This window comes from Protomyctophum parallelum (assembly GCF_964188405.1).
Source record: "Protomyctophum parallelum genome assembly, chromosome: 9".
In the NCBI taxonomy this organism is placed as follows: Eukaryota; Metazoa; Chordata; class Actinopteri; order Myctophiformes; family Myctophidae; genus Protomyctophum; species Protomyctophum parallelum.
Window position 1 is genome coordinate 4,268,611 of NC_139706.1, and position 6,868 is coordinate 4,275,478.

General features: G+C 43.6%; 1 protein-coding gene across 1 annotated transcript in view; it reads left to right on the forward strand.

The window, feature by feature from the left end:
• numbl (NUMB like endocytic adaptor protein) overlaps positions 1-6,868 on the forward strand; it is a 108,013-nt gene that overhangs the window by 33,126 nt on the left and 68,019 nt on the right. The window lies entirely within an intron of this gene.

Below are 6,868 nucleotides of genomic sequence, written 5' to 3' on the forward strand. Positions count from 1 at the left end.
AAAAATTGTGATTGGCCGGAATGAGATGATTGCGAGTGAGCGCCCCTCACTTCACACAGGTGTGATTTTTTTTTAATCTTGAAAGGTAACAGTTTTGGACACATGAGGTTTCTACCCGACAAAGGCGAAATGTTCTAACTCTGACAGTGTGTTGTACAAAATGTTGTACACTCTCAGAGTTGAATGAAAACTAAGGATTCTGTGGAGCGTGGGAGCAGTCCTTCTAGTGAGAGTCAGCACTGTTCCAATGGCAAGACAGACAACGACCAAACCCAGTACATTATCCTCCCACGCACAGCCTGTGCGCACAGGTCTGTGCTGCACATGCTCTCCATCCATACCTCTCATTTCGCCATTCATTTCCCTCATCCTGTTGTACTGTACTGTACTGTACTGTACTGTACTGTACTGTACTGTACTGTACTGTACTGTACTGTACTGTACTGTACTGTACTGTACTGTACTGTACTGTACTGTAAAAAAGTATTCATTATATAGAATGTCCCATTCCACAAGGTACATGTAGAAAATACTGCTGTCCTCTCTTCTCCTGTGTCCCTTGCTGTCCTGCTGTCTAGTAAAACCCCTCAGTTGTCCTCTCTTCTCCTGTGTCCCTTGCTGTCCTGCTGTCTAGTAAAACCCTTCAGCTGTCCTCTCTTCTCCTGTGTCCCTTGCTGTCCTGCTGTCTAGTAAAACCCCTCAGTTGTCCTCTCTTCTCCTGTGTCCCTTGCTGTCCTGCTGTCTAGTAAAACCCTTCAGCTGTCCTCTCTTCTCCTGTGTCCCTTGCTGTCCTGCTGTCTAGTAAAACCCTTCAGTTGTCCTCTCTTCTCCTGTGTCCCTTGCTGTCCTGCTGTCTAGTAAAACCCTTCAGCTGTCCTCTCTTCTCCTGTGTCCCTTGCTGTCCTGCTGCATAGTAAAACCCCTCAGTTGTCCTCTAGCTCTGACAAGGACACTGGCACACGTCACTTTACAGCGTTTACAGTGCACATCGTTTACAATTTAGTCATTTAGCATCGAGCTCTTAATCCCGAGAGACAAATGGCACAGAGATAGCAATCTACGGTCATAGCAGGTAACCCAAGAACATATTATCAGTCTAAACAGAAAATACATACATACATGCTATCTCTAAATTACATTTTAACCTTTGCATGAGCCTGCAAGGTCGCCAAAGCTAGGGCAATTGCTACTGCAAGTGCTACGGGCTAGTTGCAATAGGGCGTGTGTGTGTGTGCTGTGTCCGTGTGCGCGTGTGCGTGTCTGTGTGAGTATGCGTGTGCGTGCGCGTGTGCTTGTGTGCGTCTGTGTGCGCAGCTGTTTCTAATGCAGATGTGTATAACCAAGGAGTAAGAACCTTGCTTAAGCCTTGCCTGGCTATAAGAAAATAAACTAACATTGAAACAGTCACTCGACTCGATGAGGAAAAACAACCCGGAACCAAAAATGATAAAAACAACAAAAACATAGTAGATAAGGAGCGATGTGAAGTGTCAGTATCTTTTTAGCACGGCAGAGAGACTGGATATTTGTCCTGAAGCAAGTAAATGAAAATGGTCTGAAAATGAATTGTGTAAGAGGTGAGAGGGTCTGCCAGAGGGAACAGCTTCACATTGTCTCTCTGTTTATCCTATGAGCCCCATTTCATCGATGTCGGGCAGATTTTGATTGATTGATTGATTGATTGATTGATTGATTGATTATCTATTTATTTCCGTGTCCTGCACACAACGTGCCCAACCCTCATGGGTTAATAAGACACACAACGCTCACAGGTTTATAAGACACCATATTACATTTGCAATTACGGCGTGTTTACATTATATTCATAATACAAGATTGGATTACAGCCCAGAGGCATACAGAGTATACTCTGTCTTCTCTCCCAAGCTTGACAAATAGAATCAAGCAATGTCAAGAAATCAAGAAATGTCTTATCTCCATATTCTATTATTTTTCTAAACTTTTTGTGTCTTTTTTTTAAATCAACGCCCTCCTTGATGATTTGACTCGAGCTTGTAGATGTGCTACCTTTGCTATTTTTTTTATTTGAGTGCTGAAAAGTATAACAGTTTTGGACATAATGAGGTTTCCACCAGACATTAAGTTATCATTATAGTTATCATTATGATAGTGCTGCAGTGTGAACGTCCTGTAAAAGGCTCAGGGACACCCGCTCTTCCAAAAACATTGGAATCAGGGCAGACGGGTTCATTTGCCTCATAGTCTCGGCTGCACTGTTATGTAATGCAGTGGTTCTCAAAGTGGGGTCCGGGGATCCCGGTGGGTCCTGAGGGGGGGGGGGGGGGGCAGGAGATCCTTGTTTGTTTCTTGTGTTACCGGCTTGTTGTTGTTTGTTGCGGCGGGCTATATATCCGATCACAGCACTGTCATACGACTACATCTAAGACAAGTCAGACTTCAGTTGGCAGATATAGCGAGAGAGACAGACAGACAGACAGACAGACAGAGGTGTAACTGCAGTTTTAGGAAATGACACACAGCTCTGCTGCTTCAAAGTGGAACAGAGTGGGAGTGATGACTCAACATCAGTGAAGTAGGCTAGCACTGTCTCTGTAGAGGCTTGGGACCGCTTTCACAAGGATATTTCTGCCAGGTTGAACGGCTGAGGAAAATTCTACTGTTTTTTTTATTTTATCGATTCGGAGCACCTTCGAACAATCCCACTGTTTTGTTGTAATAACTTGGGTCAAACTGTGATGCACAGGGTTTGCTGTGAGTTAGTGGTCAAGGTCACTAGTATCTGTGACATGAGGTCAAACTGTGATGCACAGGGTTTGCTGTGAGTTAGTGGTTAAGGTCACTAGTATCTGTGACATGAGGTCAAACTGTGATGCACAGGGTTTGCTGTGCGTCAGTGGTCAAGGTCACTAGTATCTGTGACATGAGACTGAAGTAAAGATGTTGAAACGTGTGTGCGTGACTGCGTGTCAGTCTTTTCACACACCACCCACCGTTGGTCCTTTTTTATTATTGTTAGTTGTTGGGAAATAGGAGTTTATCTCACTTAGTCTCTGCGTCAAAGGTAGAGCATGTTGGCTTCAACTGATGCGCAACATTGACACGATTGTTGTGTATTGGACAGTTTAGACCACACGATTGAAGGAATGTGCACATGCAGGCCAACAATGAACATTCCATGTTTTAGTTAAAAAGGTTGGAGGGAAGCTGGAAGTACCTTCACTAAAAACGCCGGGACAATGCTCCACACTCTCCCTTCTGGCTCCAAATCTATGGAATGCACTTCCCAAACGCAAGTAGAACTGCAGACTCACTCCCAATCTTCCGCCGTAGTCTGAAAGCCCACCTCTTCAGACTCGGCATACAGGCGTATGCAAAGGCTAAACTTAGATAGCATTTTATGTAGACATAGCACTATATAGTGTTAAGTGTGTATGTATAGTTTAATTTTATCCCACTGTTAGGTTCATAGCTTACGTATGATTCAAAATGACTATTTTTGATGTACAGTTTTACCATGTTTTTGTTCTTGTTTACTGTCAATCGCTCTGGATTAAGAGTGTCTGCCAAATGCCTAAATGGTAAATTGTAAAGTCCGTTTGCACCTACTTCAAGCAGGCAGTCAATGCATGAGACAGGACAGAGAAGATATCGTAAACAATTGTCTTCACTTACAGCTATAAACTTTTGAATGCAAATACATAGACTGTAAGAATCTCCTTTTCTTTCCGTGTTCATTGTTTTTACCAGACGTTGGCAAGAAATACTACAGAAGTCAAAAGCGTTATTAAAAGGACATACAGTGTGTTTGTGCCAGCGATTTAGTTTCGATGACATGACTCTCGTTTCTCGAGACCGTGATGCCGCGCCAGATCCCTCTAGGATCCAGTGAATGAGCCAAAACCTTATTGAAATAATTTCCCATTCTCAATAACTTTGGAATCAATTCCGTGATAGGAATCGGTTCTCGATCATTTCAAACCCTTTAAAACCCCGGATATCCAGCGTTCGTGTTGGTTTCACATGCGTGACTCAAGGCTTGTACCACAGCAGCGATCCCTAACAATGTCTAACGTGAAAAATGAGCCTAAGGAGTGTTTTGTTCTCTGTGTGTGTGTGTGTGTGTGCGCATGCATGCGTGCGTGCGTGCATGTTTGTGGCCAGGCACCATGGCTGGTGAGGTCAACATGTTTTGCAACAATACACCAACGATACAACGCACGCACGCACGCACGCACAGGTGGAACCTAGTTGGTTCCACCTGTGTGTTGTCCCTGTCTGAACCTCTCTGTCACAGACCAATTAACTCAACAGCAGCACCAGCAGAGAAGCGGCAGCCTTCATTGGTTTTGTGTGGTCCTGATGATGAGAATGGAGGACAGGGTCTTTGGCTTTATATAATTCAGCACAAGGTCATGAATATTGAATTTTGTGGGCCGCTTCTGTCATAGATTGCGGGAAAAGGCTGCTGCTGCTGCCGTGCTGGAAGGCCCTCGTCAATAAATGTTTTAGTGAGGACCAATTATAATGAAGATAGGTCAAACATGGGTGAAGTGGTCCTTTGAGCTAGAGATTGGACACCTGTGTATGACTCTGTGTTCTCTGACTTTGGTTGAAATGAAATTGTGACAACATGTCTTAATTTCCATTTGTTTTAAGTCAACATCGCTCTCATTGGCTTTTTGGACCTGTCCTAATGGCCAACGTTGACGTATTTGGCCTCAATGCCAAATTTAAATCGGTTCCCGGGTATATTTGTCACTCATGACTGACAAATATAACTGCTTTGACCTTTCAATCTTACATCACTCATACGAGTATGTGCAGTGGAATATTGGTGGTGTGACATGCTCCACAGACTACAATAATATATAACAAACAAAATATAACACCAGGGTACAGTATATCACAATAAAAAAGGTTAAAACAAATTACAAATTATAAAACTAAGCAGCATAAACAGAGAATGTGCAAACGTATGATGGGGGAATTGTATAGCAATTAAATTACGATGAATCTGTTAACAATCCTAGGATGCATCTTGATGCATCTCAAATCTCTGTTTTTGAGTGGTGCAACCACTCCAAGAGACAGCAATGTCCGTGTCCGCCTATGTATGTGACGCCTAATCGCCTATGTATGTGACGTTAATGAGCACGAGTATGACTATTAGTACCAGTAGGGGCGCTGTTGTGCCAGAAACAGAGAGAGAGATTGTGCTGTACTGTTGCCTGCTAATGAGAGAGAGAGAGAGAGAGGAGGGGGGAGAGGGGAGTTGCACCACTCAGTTCACATGGGTGTGATTTTCATACTGCATCGGTGCACCAATAGGATCCACCGCTTGTTTTTGACCGGCACTCGCCCCTCTAGACCAGAAACCCTACAGGCTGGGCCTGGCTAGTAACAACTGGACTGTGCTGGCCAGGGCCGTCGTGAAGCGGTCGAAGGTCATGATGACTCATTTCCATGAAGCAGCTTGGTCTTTTCATTGGGCCCATGCACTGTTCCTGTTCTCTGGCAGGCAGCGGCCTTGCTTTCAGCACTATAATACAACCCCAAACAAATGCTCCAGTCTCTAGCTTTCATTTGCTGTGCTCTTATCCACTTAAAGGGCAAGAACACTTTGGTCGAGGGTTTGTGTATAGTGTAGTTACCTTGCCATGATGTAACTCCAGATGTTATGATATTGAAGGTATACGAATATGAAGGGAAGTCGGGTAGTGTTTCTCCTGTGTGTGTGTGTGTGTGTGTCGTGCGTGCGTTTGTGTGCAGGCTTGTGTGCGTGCGTGTGTCGTGGTGTGATTGGATGATTGTAGCACCATGGAGTGCCAGGAACAGACACAGCCTCTCCGGATTGGTGCTCAGAGGACGACTTCAGGTTTTAAAAGGCTGTCAGAGAGCCGCCGACAGCCAACCCGTGCCTTCCCAAACCGTCCACTCCGTTGTTGTCTTTCTAGCCATTTGTGCATGTGAAGCCGAACAGATATGTAGCCTAATCACATCGTTGAAACACTTGATTCAGCATGTCGGCAAAAGATAACGGCCTTATGCCGAGTTTGTTTCACTAGTCGTTATGGTTCTCAGCTAAGGGGCTGGTCTTTTGTTTTAGAGGAAAATAAAACGTTGAAAAGTAAACTTTTTCTGGTTCTTGGGAGCTTATGTTTTGTCTGGGTTCCCCTAGGCCGATGCATAACACCAGAGGTGGGCAAGAAATAAAAAATAATTGCTCCATTCTTTAGAATTAGTCCATTATTTATTCGGCATTTGAGCCACACACCACCATTTGATGAGTTTAGCCTGTCAGACCCAAAAATGATATTTTGGTATCGTTGTATAGGATTTTGTCCACAATTCTATTGATCTATTGATTGATCAATATATTGATGTTGGTACAATAGGAGATATAACAGGCAAAGGTCAAATTGTGTGTGGAGTTCTTGTAAATTAAGTAATGTAGATGTTTATAGGTCCATTTGGTTTTGTTGTATGTAGGCTCTCAAGAGTTAAAGATCTATCCATTTGGTTACCAACTCTCAATCATTTAGCTGGGGGCCACTAGTGCGTATCAGGTCGAGGACCTGATACGTATTTTGGTGACCACAGAACCCCATTTGAAAATAATCTGTGCCAGGGACCTCATGAGAGAATCACAATCACACTCACAGCTTTATATAGGTGTAAAGAAGTGACAGAACGTATTTTCTGTGCCAACTCCATTATACGTATTTTTCAGGAACCAGAAAGGACAAACATTTATACATAATATAGCTTTAAAAGCAGCAGCTGCTAAATAACAGTAAAGGTAGCAGTGCATCGCTAGGCCCACAATGGAAGGTCAAATCCACATGCAGGCAAGAGAAGATGTTGAAAATATTGCTTTTTTCAAATT